This window comes from Sorex araneus, chromosome X (assembly GCF_027595985.1).
Source record: "Sorex araneus isolate mSorAra2 chromosome X, mSorAra2.pri, whole genome shotgun sequence".
Lineage (NCBI taxonomy): Eukaryota > Metazoa > Chordata > Mammalia > Eulipotyphla > Soricidae > Sorex > Sorex araneus.
Window position 1 is genome coordinate 291,630,488 of NC_073313.1, and position 15,102 is coordinate 291,645,589.

Below are 15,102 nucleotides of genomic sequence, written 5' to 3' on the forward strand. Positions count from 1 at the left end.
GGCCTCTGCCCTGACCCCGGCCGGGCCCGGCCCGCCCGCGCCGCCTCCCGCTGCGCTCTTGGGCTTTGGGCCCCGTGGAACTCCGGGGGTCCCGCGCCCGCCGGCGCTCGCTGCCCTGCCCCGCGCCGCGCTCGTTTGTTGGGGTTTTATTCTGGAGCCCGTCGGGCGGCTCCGACCCCTCGGAGCTCGTTCCAGGGATCCCCGCGGGCTGCGCGCGTTGGCACGGAACGCACCTGCTGATGGGGGAGCGGGGAGGGCCCGGGATGGGGTCGTGGGACCGCCGGCTCTCTGGAGTCTGGGACCCGAGATTAGGGCGGACCCGAGTTAATAAGGTTGCCACCGCTCCTCCCGGCCCCGCGCGGGTACCTGATGCTTCCCGAGCGGCGGGGGCCGTTCTGGCGTTGGCGGGACTGCGGCGGAGGCGGGCCCTTTGAGCCCCCCGGACTGCGCGCACACTGCCACCAGTAGCCAGCCAGCCGGACACCACTGCGCGGGTCCCACCCGGTTCAGAATTTGACATTTCAGCCTGGCTTCCCAGGGTGATCTGGGGAGTAAGAACTTGACAGCGTGTCCTTAAATCACGGGATTGCAGGTCAGTTCCGTGTCTCGGGGATTGAGAGGGAAGGGTGGCGGCGAGGAGGGGCTGCTCCGTGGGTGTGGGATGAGCTGAGAGCAAAAGAGGTTTGTCGCTGGAGCACGGTGATCTGGCAGGTGATTTTCACCAAAGTGCCAAACCCCTGACACTTTGCTCAGTTTAACGCAGCTTCCCTAAATGCGCAGCCCACCCCAACTTCACCCACCTGCGCTGCAGAAGGGTTACAGCTCATCTCGGGAAAGGACAAGCGAGGACCACTACACTGTTGGAAATTAGAGGAGGGCATGCAGATACCTTTCCCTCTTAGCCGGGTCACATTTTACATAACAATAATCTGCGCCTTGAGCCTATTTTGTGTTAATAAAATAAGCAGCGACAAAAGGACAAATTGGGCGGTCTGCACTCATCTGAAGGAGCTAAAGTCCTCGAATGCACAGAAACAAAATAGAAGGGTAGTTGTCAAGGGCTGGGGCCGCCGCCCAGACTGGGACTTGGAGTTTGATGGTTACAGAGTTTCAGTTCTGCAAGATGAAAACAACTTGTAGGGAACTGTTGCAGGGCCATGTGAATGTATTTAAGTATTGTCTGGGTCTCTTTCAAAACGGTTCAGATGATAAATTTAATGTTACATAGTTTTACAACTGATTGGTAAAATTAATGTCAAGAAAAAATCATTTACATACTTGGAATTTGGTTTGTCATCTCCAAAATATAAGCATATATCTTTTTTGTGCTTAATAAAAGACATGGAGCTACTTCTCCGGAGCCCTTGGGAAAGGACTGGAAAGCAGAATTAGCCTAGCAGGGCAGAGGGGCGGAAAATCCGCAGTGCTGGGAACCAGACGTTTCCTCATCTTGCTAGAGACGCTGAGTCCTGTGTACAGCCTCTGACACTGACCTTCACATTCAACAGTCAAGCAATTCCAACAAAAATGACAAGCCTCTCTAGGGAACCAATTCTGGAAGCTGCTGGGCTTCAGGAATGAGGTGAGTACTTGGGGAGTTTCTTCTCCAAGCCTAACCTAGGTGCTGTATTCTTCTCTTTCTGAGGAGTCACCTTAATCAGGCCCGGTTCTCTGGATCTGGAGCCGGCTTACTTACAGCCATTTAGAGCTGGATAGGAAGAAGAAACAGGTGCCCTGGCAGTGGCCACATGCCCAGCACCGTTCCCTGCCAGAACAAGAACCCTCCGAGCCTTGTAAGGTTGTACTTTACAAAGCAACACCTTCCATCCACAGGCTCGTTGCAGTGGGGGCGAGCTTATGAAATTTTCAGATATTTAAAAACAAAACAAGAGGAAAAGTCAAGTAGCACTCAAGAACACGTCAACCAATCAATACACCTCCCAACCCGTGCCAGCCTGCCCTTCTTTCTAACAGGGGTTTTCGTTCTTTGAAAGAAAGCTCTTCAAGCTAAGAAATCCCTGGGATTTGGCTGTGAGAGATTCACCAAAACTCTTTTCTAATTCCCAGAAGAACTGGAGGCAGTCTTGATTAGAGCCACCAGGACCCGAAGATCCCATAAGGTTTCTCCCCAAATTCCATTCAACATTTTCGGGAAGGTGAACGGGATGCAGACTTGCAGCTGGAGGATCTTAGTTTTCTTTTTTTTTCTTTTTTTTTTTTTTTGCTTTTTGGGTCACACCTGGCGATGCACAGGGGTCACTCCTGGCTCTGCACTCAGGAATTACCCCTGGCGGTACTCAGGGGACCATATGGGATGCTGGGAATCGAACCCGGGTCGGCCGCGTGCAAGGCAAGCGCCCTACCCGCTGTGCTATCACTCCAGCCCGGATCTTAGTTTTCTTTGTAAAGCTAAGAAGAAGGAGAGCAGAAAAGCTCGGTTGGGTGGTGGAGTGAGGCTGGATCCTGTGACTTGTTGCCCAGTCCATAGAGACATTACTACTTAGGCCACAGGGGGCAGCAGAGGGCACCACTAAGAGACGCTTCCCTGCTGCTTAAAAGTTGGGGCTTCCATCCTTGCTCCCTCCCCAGCGCTAATCGGGTTTAAGGCTTCTAAAGCCCAACAAAGCCCAACAAGTACCTTGAGTGGTCATGACTCGCCCCTGCCTCCCCCTCAATTTATTTTTCACTGACAAATAATTGATCTGGTCTTAGGAAAAAAATTATATAAAAATTGAGGACAAAATCACATTACCTAAACTTTAAGTGTAAGACTTAGGTGGTGGAGGATGGAGACCAAGAGCAAAAGTGGAAAAGGGAAAGATTCAGCCATGGCCTCTGCTAGGAGCCAGAGAAGCCTCACCTGGGCTCACCTGTCTGCCCTGAAGCCAGGTGTCATCTTTAAGGCAGGAGAGTCACATGCATATGGGAGTGATGGCCAACGGGAAGGACATGCAGCTCTTTGAGCGAGAAGAAGGCTCAAGCAGCAGTGCCGTCCGTCATCAGAGACCGTGATCTCCAGCCAGCGCACAGCCTTGGAACTTGGATGACAGAACGACACGGACTGGGGTGAGAGCCCCCCTCCCTGGTACTGCAGCTTGAGCCACTACAAATGGATTTTCCCGAACTCCCTTTCAATCTTGGTCTCAAGATAATGGGTGCCCCATGCCTCACCCACTCCCAAATATAGAACAGGAAAAGAAAATGGGTGAGAGTACTTCCACATGCTGCAACCAATCCCCACCACAAGGGAAGTGCATGGAATGAGGACTGGGGAACAGAGTGGAGCGGAGTCAGCAGCCTAAAATCCCTTCCCACATCACAGACAGGGAAGGACCCGCTTTCTCACCCTCTCCAGGACCCTGGGCTTACTGGAAGTTATTCTGAGTTTTATTGATTGATTGATCTATTTTGGTTTGGGGGCCACACCCAGCAGTGCTCAGACTGACTCCTGGCTCTGCACTCGGAGATCACCCTTGGCAGGCTCAGAGGACCATATGGGGTGCCAGGGTTCTGCCCACATTGGACAGGTGCAAGGAAAGCACCCTCCTAGGCTGAACTGTCTCTCCAGGCCCCGACTTAGAGAGTGTCATACCTGCTTCCTGGAGCTCCAGGAACTCAGAGGCAGATGGGCTGGTTCTCAGAGAACCAGGCTGTCATTCAAATCACAAGTTCTCGCCTACATCAGGGAAGTGATGTCTGTCGCAGGCTGGATCCCCTGAATGTGAGCACTGAGGGACAGCCTTGGAATAAACACCTGCGGAAGGGAATGGATGGAAGTGGGGTCAGGCAGGGGGAGGACTGGGCCTTTAAGACGGTGGCAACAATGACCTCAACCAACCCCTGAAGAGCTCCGAAACTGCCATGGCCTTTTGGAGCAGTCCCAGGACTGCACAGAGCAAAGGTTGGGCCTGGAACAGGTGCTGGACAGTCCCTGGTGCTGGCTGCCCTACGGCTAGGAGGGTGGTGGTGGGGACCTTAGAACAGCCCCTGCAGGAATTTATCTTTCAGTTCTGGGCAGTAATCATCAAGTCCCATCCGGAATGAGATGTCTGCAGGCCAAATGTGGAAACCAGAGGAGGGATAACCATGTTAGGATTTGCTATGGGATCCTGAGCCTGTATGTGCTTCTTTGAGGAGATTCCAGCAGAGAAAAATGGGGGGCGATGTCCTTGGAGGCTGCTGCTGAGGGGAGATCATGAGTGGTCTATGCAAAGGAGGGTCTTCCTAGAGCTCTGTAGGCTGAAGTTTGAAAGGACATCAGAATAGCAAGGAATTCACAAATGTGTCAGAGAGGTAAACAGCTGCTGTGTCCAGAGAAATCTATGGAGAATTTACATCCACAGTTGTTTCTAAAATTACAACAACAAATACCCTCCATCTTGTCCTCCCCACTCAAGAGGGAGCAAGACAGCCTAGATTGGGATGAAGGGAAAGGAGAGGGCAGGAACAGAGGGATTAGGTGGGGAATAGGTTAGTATCTTCAATGCCTAGCTGGATAGCTGGTGTAAATGCTTACTCAGTAACTGCTGATCAAATGAATGTAGGAATGTATACATAATGAAGAAGTTAATGTTTCAGTCAAAATTTTTAGTTGCAGACAGCACCATCTCTCCTCCTGTCTCTACCAATGAAGAAGGTCTGAGGATGGTTTTCATTTTTGTTTTGTTTTGGTTTGGGGGCCACACCCAACCAGCTGTGCTTAGAATTCACACTTGGCTTTGTGCTCAAGGATCACTCCTGATGGAGGTTAGGGGTCTATATGGGATGCTGGGGATTGAACCCGGGTTGGCTGTATGCAAAGCAAATGCCATACCGCTGTCCTACTTCTCTAGCCTCCATTCAGAACACTTTGAAATGGATTGGTTCTTTTAAGACCAACTAGAGATCATTTCTGTTCCTTATGGATAAGAATCTTGGCCAACTCATTCACTGATTGATTCATTCATTCCCACACAGTACTAACTTGATCAGCATCTGTTGAATGTTCAGTGTACTCTCGACACCTTCTAGGCACTGGTCTTAGCAGCACTCTTGAAACATATACAAGAGACGACTGAGACTTTGGACCTGAGTTCACTGAGAAGGGTAGTCATAGGGCACTAAAGGATCTGGGTCCCTAGGAGTTGGATTTTGAGACTTAAATACTATTCAGAGAATGGGGTAAGAAAGGAGGAGAAGCTACAGACATTTACAAAAGTCTCAACAGCATGTCTTATCTGACTTATATGTAAAATCCAGTTATATCTGCAATTTTCTGGGGACTGATGTTGGGTCTTTCCATAGTGTCATTGTTAGACAGGAGAGTTCAGAGGATTTCACTTAATTTTTATTGATGAAACATTGGTTCCCAAGAGTACATGTGTTTCTATGTTTTAGCAGTGCAATATTTTCAAACTATCCCAATCATTAAAGTGATACAATCCTCACACCTCTGTCTAGGGGACCCTTCCCCATCACTCCCTGCCCAGAACTTAATACTCTCCGTTGTCAGAGATGAAGGGCTTGTTTTCATTGCCATTGTCTGTTCCCTTTTCTTTATATGCTCCACATGAGTGAGATCATGGGTGTTTGTCTTCCTCCATCTAACTTATTTTTCTTAGCCCAGCCCCTTCTAATTTTATTCATGCTGTACCAAAGGGCAAGATTTAATCTTTTCTTATAGCTGAATGGTATGCATCATATATAGAGAAATCATACCATTTTTTAATGTTCTTAGGCAGATTATAAAGCACCCAAGAACATATTACAAAATGCATTTGGGGGGGCTTGGAGTGATAGCACAGCGGGCAGGGAGTTTGTCTTGCATGCGGCTGACCCAGGTTCAAGTCCCAGCATCCCATATGGTCCCCTGAGCACTGCCAGGAGTAATTCCTGATTGAAAAGCCAGGAGTAACCCCTGTGCATTGCTGGGTGTGACCCCCAAAAATTTTTTTAAAAAAGCAAAATGCATTTGTGTGTGCACTCATGTATGCATGCACACACAGAGACACACAGAGACACACACACATAGAAACATCTCTAGTGTCAAGCCAAGAAATAAACAAGTTACTACACAAACTTGATTTTAAAGTTTTTGTTTTCCTTCTCTTGAGTGTGTATACCTCTGTCTTTTTCTTTGAAGAAAACCAGGAATGCAATGCTGAGAATGTGCCTGTAAATACTTAAGATTTTGAACTCCAAGAATCGCATTTGCTCTCCTTTAGAGGAGTTGTAGCCCCTCAGAACCGGTCCATGAACCCCCTTGCGGGCCTAAAGTGCTCAGTGATCTACCCCAACGCCAGGAGGAAAAGGTACAGACATTTACAAAAGTTGAGACAGTGTGTCTTATCTTGATTAGTAGTTTGATACTAAAGCAGATCAGTGCTCCCAAATATGTTTTCTTGGGGTACATTAAAACAGATCCTGATGAGATAATAATTTATGGCGAAGCAGTCACTTCTATCCTAGAAACTCCAACATGCCACCCAGTGGAACCACAATGTCTGGCATAGGGAATAGTACAAAGCGAGGCTCAGATGCCCAAGGGTTAGTCATTCAGGTGGCAATTGAAGGACCCCTGGAAAGACCCATAGACATTAGAAAGTGCTTGCTAAAGGTAGTAAGACGACTGTGTTACAAAGTGGTGTCCCTATGGTACATGTTTTAATCTTACTTATTCAACTTCATTCATTCTTTTATTATCTTGTTTCGGGGTGACATCCAGCTGTGCTTACTTCTGGCTCTGCACTAAGGGATCACTCCTGGCAGAGATCAGGGAACCATCCTGGGTGCCAAGGATCAAGGATCAAACCCGGGTCAGCTGCATGCAGGGCAAGCGCCCTGCCCACTGTACTCTGGCCCTGGCGCCATGGTTCTCCTATTCTTCCCCAGGCACTGTGTGTCCAGTCCATGCTCCTCTCGTCCAGTTAAACTCTGTGTTTGAAATGCAGATTAGAAAGATGAATCAAACCCAACCCAGCCCTCTAAAGCTCACAGCCTCCTATTGGAGATAGTCGTGCAAACAGATAACATACCACAGTAAGCGGTTAAACCCCTGTCTCTGGGAGCTCAGGATGGAGAATGACCCTGTCTGCCTGGGGATGACTGGGAGGAGCGGGAGTTGGGGAACGCTTTCAGGGAGGGTGATATTTGAGTTAGATCTTGGAGTCAGCAGGAATTTGGGAGTTAAAGCAGAGGCAGAAGAACATGGTGGGCCGGGGGTAGGAATTGAGTCTTCAGAACAAAAGTCAGGGATGCATAAGTGATGCCAAAGACCCTTCCAGGGGTTGGGGTTTAGTTGTCTGCATCTCAGGTCTCCAACGGACACTGGCTCATACAAGCTCTTAGAACATCTGAACTGATGCCTGGCAGGGCCTTTGAGGATGAGGGTAACACTGTGCGGAGAAAAAGAGAATGTGACCCTTGTCTTTCAGTCACGACAGTTCTGCTGGGAACATCAGGGATTATTTCAAATGACCCTGTGGTCTTTATGGCAGTTATGAGGCAAAGGACAGTAGTATTTTCCTACGTATTATAGTAACCCTGCGAGACAAAACATGATGTCTCTCCTCTGGGCAGTTAGGTAATTTCCCAGGTATCATTTTCCAGTCCTTTGTAAGAACAACTACCTTTGTTTTTCAGCCTAATTCTTTCTTACAAAACACTTAGATTTCTTTCCTTCCTTCCTTCCTTCCTTCCTTCCTTCCTTCCTTCCTTCCTTCCTTCCTTCCTTCCTTCCTTCCTTCCTTCCCTTTCTGCCTTCCTTCCTTCCTTTCCTTTTCTCTTCTTTCTTTCTTCCTTCCTTTCTTTTCCTTCCTTCCTTCCTTCCTTCCTTCCTTCCTTCCTTCCTTCCTTCCTTCCTTCCTTCCTTCCTTCCTTCCTTCCTTCCTTCCTTTTCTTCCTTCCTTCCTTTCTTTTTCTTTCTTCCTTCTCTTTCTTTCTTTCTTTCTTTCTTTCTTTCTTTCTTTCTTTCTTTCTTTCTTTCTTTCTTTCTTTCTTTCTTTCTTTCTTTCTTTCTTTCTTTCCTTCTTTCTTTCTTTCTTTCTTTCCTCTCTTCCTTTCTTCCTTTCATTCTTTCTTTTTTTCTTTGTTTTGGGGGTCACACCCAACAATGCTCAGGGTTTATTTCTGACTCTACACTCAGGAATCACTCCTGGCAGTGCTCAGGGGATCATATAGGATGCCAGGGATTGAACCTGGGTCAGCCACATGCAAGACAAATGCCCTTTCCACTGTACTATCTCTCCAGCCCCTTGAAACGTTCAGATTTCAATGCATTTTATTTTTGGTACTGCAACTGTGTATTGTCATGGGTGAGAGCGTGGGTTCCAGAATTCCCTGAGCACATTCTGCTCTAAGCCGGGAGCCAATGAGCAGGACCCTAAAGCTTGAGAGGGACATGGAAGAATCAACTTAGGGGGCCCTGGAAGCCAGAGCAGCTTAGGGATGTTGAATATGACCAAGGGGCAAATCACAAATTCTTCCCCATGGTCAGCAGTTATGAGGAAAGGACAGAAAGAGGCCCTGGAGCTGAGAAGGGCAGAGTGAGAGGGAAGCCCTGGGCCTTGCCATTTTCCCTTGCATTTCTCACCTGGGCAACTAACACTCTCTCTCTCTCTCTCTCTCTCTCTCTCTCTCTCTCTCTCTCTCTCTCTCTCTCTCTCTCTCTCTCTCTCTCTCCCTCCATCATTCTCTTCCCCCATTGCTTTCTCCCAGGGAATGAAAAATGCATCTTTTTCTTCTCCAGATATTTCTACTGAATCTGAGGGTTTCCACCATCAGACTTCTCCTGTCCCCCGCCCCCCGCCCCCCGGAGATAAGGGGGACTCCATCGCCACGGAGAGTATGGGCTGAGAGAGCAGAGGGAGGAGGGACTGGCTGAGAGACTGGAGAGGAGATAGTATGGCCGGCTCCTGGGGGCTGAAGGGCTCAAGCCAGCGTGCCAAGAAGCGCAGGTGCAACACCCTCAGGGTGGCACTGAGGCACGTGTGGGGATGCAGGCTAGAGTGCAGAACTCCGGAAAAGGCACCAAGATGGTCTCATTTCTTCTTTGCTCTTACATGTAGTTTTCTTCCCAATGAAAGGAAATCTATCTCCCTCCCAGGTAAAGAAATCAAGAGGCCTCAGAATGCGCCGAGCAGAAACTCCCGTAGCACAATTCCGACTGCAAGTGAGTGAGCACCGCATGTGGGTGGGGGAGCCTCAGCAGAGATCTTCCCCTCCACTGAGAGCACAGTGAGAGGCAGGAGGAGCCCAGGGTTCCCCGGTGGAGCTGAGTGCAGCCTGGAGCCCTACGGCACGCGCTCAGGTTCTGGCCTCCACTTTTAAGGTTACCACAGACACCTACAAGACAGAAATACTAACTATTCATTTATCCATTGATTTTGCTGTTGGGGCCATGCCCGGCAGTGCTCAGAAGCTCTATGCTCAGGAGCGGCCCCTGGCGGTGCTTGGAGGGTCTGTCTATGATGCTGGGAATCAAACCAGGGTCACAGCCATTGCAGACACATGCCCGAGAAGTGTCTTACATACCCCTGTGCTGTCTCTCTGGCTAAAACCTTCACAAAAACTATAGACTAGGAACCTCCTGGAAACGGTTGTGTAGGTGTGGTCAGCAGCCATCTCTGGAGATCCAAAGGGGGAGAATTAGCACAGACAACAGCCTGGAAGGGCTACAGAACTCAGTTTTGCTCACTAAGGTAATACCAAGTTGGGGTGTAGCTTGTTTGCCAACATGCTAAGGGTGCCGGGTGCAGAAATTGAACTTGGAGCATGACTCGTAGGAAGTTCATGTCAGTCCCTGGGGCCTCATGCCCACCATACCAAGTTCTGTACATTTTTTAATTGAGTTTTTATTTGAAATTGTGTTATGGATGTGAGAGAGAGTACAGCAGGTCAGGCGCTTGTCAGGATCAATCCCTGGCATCCCACAAAGCCCCTTAATCCCCTCCAAGAGTGATTCCTGAGTGCAGACCCAGGACTCAGCGCTGAGCACTGGTTGGTGTGAACCTGAAACCTCAAAAACACCTCCCTTCCCTCCAAAAGAAACCACATAGGATCCATTTTTGTTAATATTAAGGTGACTGTTTTGTTGAGTCAGGAAAGCCCCAGCCCTATGCGTTTAGCTGTTGCCAAAGTAGCCACCAGGCTGTTTTCACTTGGGGTGCCCCAGAGAGGGGGCGGGTGAGAACCCTTCCTGCCCCAAGGGACCCAGCCCTTGTAGCCGACCTCCACTACCCAACTGCCACCACGCTCTAAGCTGCTTCACAGCCGCGTGACACATTATAAAACACTTCCTACCATTTTCCATAATTACCACACCATATTTGATGGAGTTCAGATAGTAGGCAACGAATCATGTTTTGTTGCCTATATCTATGATTTGTTTCATATATATATATATATATATATATATATATATTTTATGTATACCTCTCAGAGAGCCCGGCAAGCTACCAAGAGTATCCCTCCCGCACGGGCAGAGCCTGGCAAGCTACTCGTGGCATATTCGATATGCCAAAAACAGTAACAAGTCTCACAGTGGATACGTTACTGGTGCCCGCTTGAGCAAATCGATGAACAATGGGATGACAGTGATGGTGAAAGTAGCATTTAGAGGGAGGGCTGGCCTTCCGCTCCCAGCCCCTTGTCGCTGGGCTCTGGCATTGGGGCTCCCTCTCCTTCCCTGGGAGCAGGTGGGTGGAGACCAGACAAGCCTCTGGTTACATTTTTAAAGCTGTGCTGAGAGAGGGAAGGAGGAGGAGGCCCAGGGTTCAGAGACAGGAATGGCAGGTTTTTCCTCCTCCCTGCCTGCTTGTGGTCTGAGGGCTGCACCCCACACCTTGTCACCTTGTCACCCCCAAGGAGCCAGCCCAGTCTCACAGCAGAGGACGCTGCACTGACCCCACACAATGTCCCCCTCCTTCCCTCTCCCTCTGCCTTCCTCACCCCTGCAGCTTCTGACAGCTCCTGTGCCCACCTGCAACTGCTCAGAAGTGGGCCATGGCTGATGGAGGTGTTGCCATGACCTGACCCTCCCCGTGGCCAGATGCAGGCAGTCCACCACAGGGATTCAGATCTCGCACCCCTGGGCCTGGGGAGGGAACTGTCCTTCTGGCTTCCCCGAAGGGGAGTCCTGACTGACTTTCCTCCCACCCTCTCTGACTCTCCATCCGATTGCATCAAATGAGCCCATGCCCTCCCTCCCTCCTTCCTTCCCAGCCAGCCCCGCCCCGCCCACTGGGTACAGGTGTGGCTGGGTCTTGCTGTTGGAGTTTTCCTTCTTCTTGGGTCTGCATTACCTCCTATCTCCTCTGCCAGAACGCCATCAAGGTCTTTAATTCTTTTTTTTTTTTCTCTGATTGAGTATTTTTTTCTGATTGAGTATTTGTGGTTTGATGGATCGAATGGCAAGCCAGCTCCCAGAGCACTCCGGTCCCTCACTCAGACATCTCCAGCCTGAGGCTTCCCAGCAAGCCTGGAACCCTGGGCTCCGTGGAAGGGTCAAAGAGAGGAGGATAGGAAATGGGCCCTGGCACTAGTCTGACCCGGCTTCTTCCCAGCTTGGCAGCTCTCATCTGCTAGCCTGGGACTTTACGTTCTCCATGTGTCTGTCAAATGAGGGTGATGATACTTGGAGAGACACAGGAGGAGAAAGTAAATTTAAGGCATTCAGAACAGCACTAAACTTACCATTCCTTGAAAAGCATGTACAGATGGAGTCTGGCTTCTGGAGGTTTGCTCTGTGGTTGTTGCTTTGCATGTTTAAACAGTGTGCCTTGCCTTCGCATCTGGGTGGCTGGGCTATCCAGCTAGGGCTGGCTGCCATGACTGCTGGGGCAGACACAAATCCTGCTTGATGTTCCCTGGGTTTTCTTTCCCAAGCACTGACCATCAAAGTTCTCTGGGCAGCAGCAACGGTGCAGCAGCGCCAACACAGGGAAAGTGGCCCCTCTCTTGGTGTTTGTGTTCACATCTGCCCCTGTAAGGGAGCCTGGACACTGTTCTTATTTCCAGGAAAGGCTGAGATACAGGTACCTGCTTTGCACTAACTGACCCTGGTTCCATTCCTGGCGCCCCAGATGGTCCCCAAACTCAGCCAGGAGTGATCCCTGAGAGCAGAGCCAGGAGTCAGCTCTGAGGACATCTAGGTACACTCCCCTCCACAAAGACAGTCACGTGACCCAAAGCAAGGGACGTAAGTGGGACTGACCTAATTGAAACTGGTCTTCCATCCCAGATCTCATTGTCACATCTGCCCAGGGATGGGGAGGGGGGAAGGGCGGGGAGGGGGAGTTGGTCACTTTCAGCAAATCCTGTGATGATTGATGACATCCATGAATAAACTGTCTGATGGACCAGGGGATGCTCAGTGACCTCAAGCCACTGCCTCGCCAGCGCAAGGCCGTGAGTTTGAGCCCCAGTGCTGCCCACATGCACAAATCATGGGCTGGCACAGCTTTGCTGTCTGGACTCCACAGCAGAGCGTGGCAGCCAGGCACACGTGAGTGCTTGGATGGCACCCGGTGAGCCATGCAAGCCATGCAGTTAGAGGTGTGTGACCCCCAGTCAGGAGTGCCCCCACAGCAAGGACACTTGTGCACTGCCTGGTGACATCTCCCCAATCCCAGCACTGCAATCAGAACCTACAGGACTGCCCTCACCCAGCACCACAGCTGGTGTAAGAGCACCACCATCCCCCGTAGGGTCTAACTCCTAATCACCCCAGCAACAATAGCCACCAGCTGGAGGGCGGAGGAGAGCCGGGAGAGGACTGGGCTGGATCTGGGTTACTGGGTTGTCTGACCTCTGTAACCAGCCAACCACCCAAGCCAGTGAAAGCTCAGAAGCTCTTGGAAAAAATGAATGCTGGTGATGAAGATGCTTCTGCAGACCCCGCTTAATCACTTGAACTTATCAGGGATCTAATAGACCAGGGGCAAAGGATACCTTCCTCTTTGCTTTTGTATGGCCTTTGTTTTTTCAAAGTCACTTTTCCAGCAGGCCTGTCACTGATTGCCTCCCTGGCTCCATAACATAAATAGCTGAGGGACATATCCAAGATCAGACAGCATTTGGGGGAACCCGGGGGTTCTATCTCATCCCATTGTTTCCTGGTGTTTGTTTTTCTCCTGTCTTTGCTACAGGCCATTCTCCATTCAGCAGCCAGAGTTATCCTGTCATCTCCAATGAGACCAAGCCACTCCCCTGTTTACAGCCTCCCAGCCGGCCAAGGCTCCTTCTCCAAGCTCCTGTCCGCCCTCCGCCCAGCCGGGCTCCCCCATGCTGCCCGTCCCCAGGCCTCTGCTCAGATGGCCCTTTCTCCGCCTCTCATTCTTCCTGCACCTTCTCATCAACCCCGGGCACTCCCAGCCCCCCACCTCCCACTCGGCACCAGCTCTGTGGCGTCGAGTACTAACCTCAGTGTTCTGAGTGATAACCTGACTCATAGCAGGTCATCAGTGAATGTGTTTGGAAAGGATGGATATTGTCTTGAATAGATGACAAGGAGAGAAAAGTTCTGGAGTAGAGAGTGAGGAACAGTGCAAAACAAGGAGCACGTGTGTGTGTGACTCTACATGGGCCTTCACCACAGCCCCAACACACAGTACTCTCCTTTCCCCTGACTTCCAGCCTGTCCTGGTTATCAACCAGGGTGCAGTAGCCAATCCATGATCAGAGCTCTCCAGCAGGGAGAACTGCCGCAGACCCGGGCCCCAGCAACCCCACACTCCTATTTCTGGCACAACTTACCTTACCTACCCTATTTTGGTCCTGTTAACTGAAACTGAGTTGGAGAGAGAAACCAAAACCAGACACCAGGAGCTACGGGGGTCTGGAGAGAGGTACCCAGTGGGCAGGGAGCCTGCCTGACAACGGCTGGCCCGGGTGTGATCCGCGGCACCCCATATGACATCCTGAGTCCTGCCAGGAGTCAACCCTAAACACAGTCAGGTGTGGCCCCAAACCTCTTCCCCCCAAAGAAAGGATCTCAGATTTTATTAATAATGTCACTATAAGGGTTTTCTTCCCTCCTTCCCCTTTTTAGAAAAGATTGTATTAATTAATAATTATCTTTTCTCCTATTTGTTCCACTATTTTTTTTTAATTTGCCCTCTGTTGAAACAATCACCTCCTACTATTACTTAGTAATTGCTTAGTAATTTATTTTACCTCCCCTATTGGCTGACATTTTAGCTAAACTTCCTTGTTTTATTTTTCTAAGTGTCCATTCTGATGTATCCTTAATTTATCACAGTCTGCCTTGAACCAGCATACGAGTTTAAACCAGTATAATCGTCCTTTCACCCCCCTCCACTTATACTTTGTTCTACTAATCTCATATAGTTTATTCCTTGAGTACTTAATAAAGTATATCACTGGCTGTTGTGTGGTTGTAACTGCTTCAGACAACTATATGTTAACAAAATTAAGGATGAAGTATTATTCTTTTGAAATCACCCATATGATTATGATTTCTGTGGTCTTGGTTCTTCCTGTGGAGCAAGGGTGAGGAATGTCCAGCCTGTTGACCTATAAGCCCCATGAGATCATGTGGAGTGGCCTTGGGACAGAGCAGGCCAGACCTGTGTGCTTCTTCTGGCTTCCCAGGGAGCCCAGCCAGTCTGCCTGAATCATATGGCCAGGGGACGATGCTATAAATATCCAAATGGCCTTTGGCAGAAACAGAGTTCCCACCCCTGCTTGATCAAGCTTCTCTGCTTCCACGGCATCCACTTCACCTGCAGAACTTGACAGTTCTTTTCTCACCTCTGCCCATGTGGTCTCTCCACCCTCCAACCTGCTCCCACCACACGTCTCAGATGTACAAGTTTCCATCCACTTCCCACACTGCAGCTAACTGCCAAGATAAATTTCTGGGTATTTCTAAATCTCCTAAGGATTGGTCCAGATGGAGTCCTGAAGGAGTGGAAGCCTTGAAACGTTCCTCCTCCTCCCACCAGCTCCCCTCTCCCTGCCTCAAGCCTCAGGCTTCGAGAGATCTCTCAGACCCAGAATGCAAAGTCAAGCTACTGCATTGATCTGTTGCCTTTCCATCCGCTCCTTCCAGGGAGAGGCAGGACCGAGCTGCTGGCTGCCCTCAGCCCTCTGTCCCCTCACCTC

At 49.9% G+C, this 15,102-nt stretch overlaps 1 long non-coding RNA gene across 1 annotated transcript; it reads left to right on the plus strand.

Annotated features, from left to right (window-relative positions):
* The first annotated feature begins 81 nt into the window (after positions 1 to 81).
* LOC129399695 (uncharacterized) lies at positions 82 to 14,362 on the plus strand. Its single transcript, XR_008627271.1, has 3 exons — positions 82 to 592; positions 1,340 to 1,582; positions 13,125 to 14,362. It is a non-coding gene; the product is annotated as an uncharacterized LOC129399695 (long non-coding RNA).
* Positions 14,363 to 15,102: the final 740 nt, after the last annotated feature.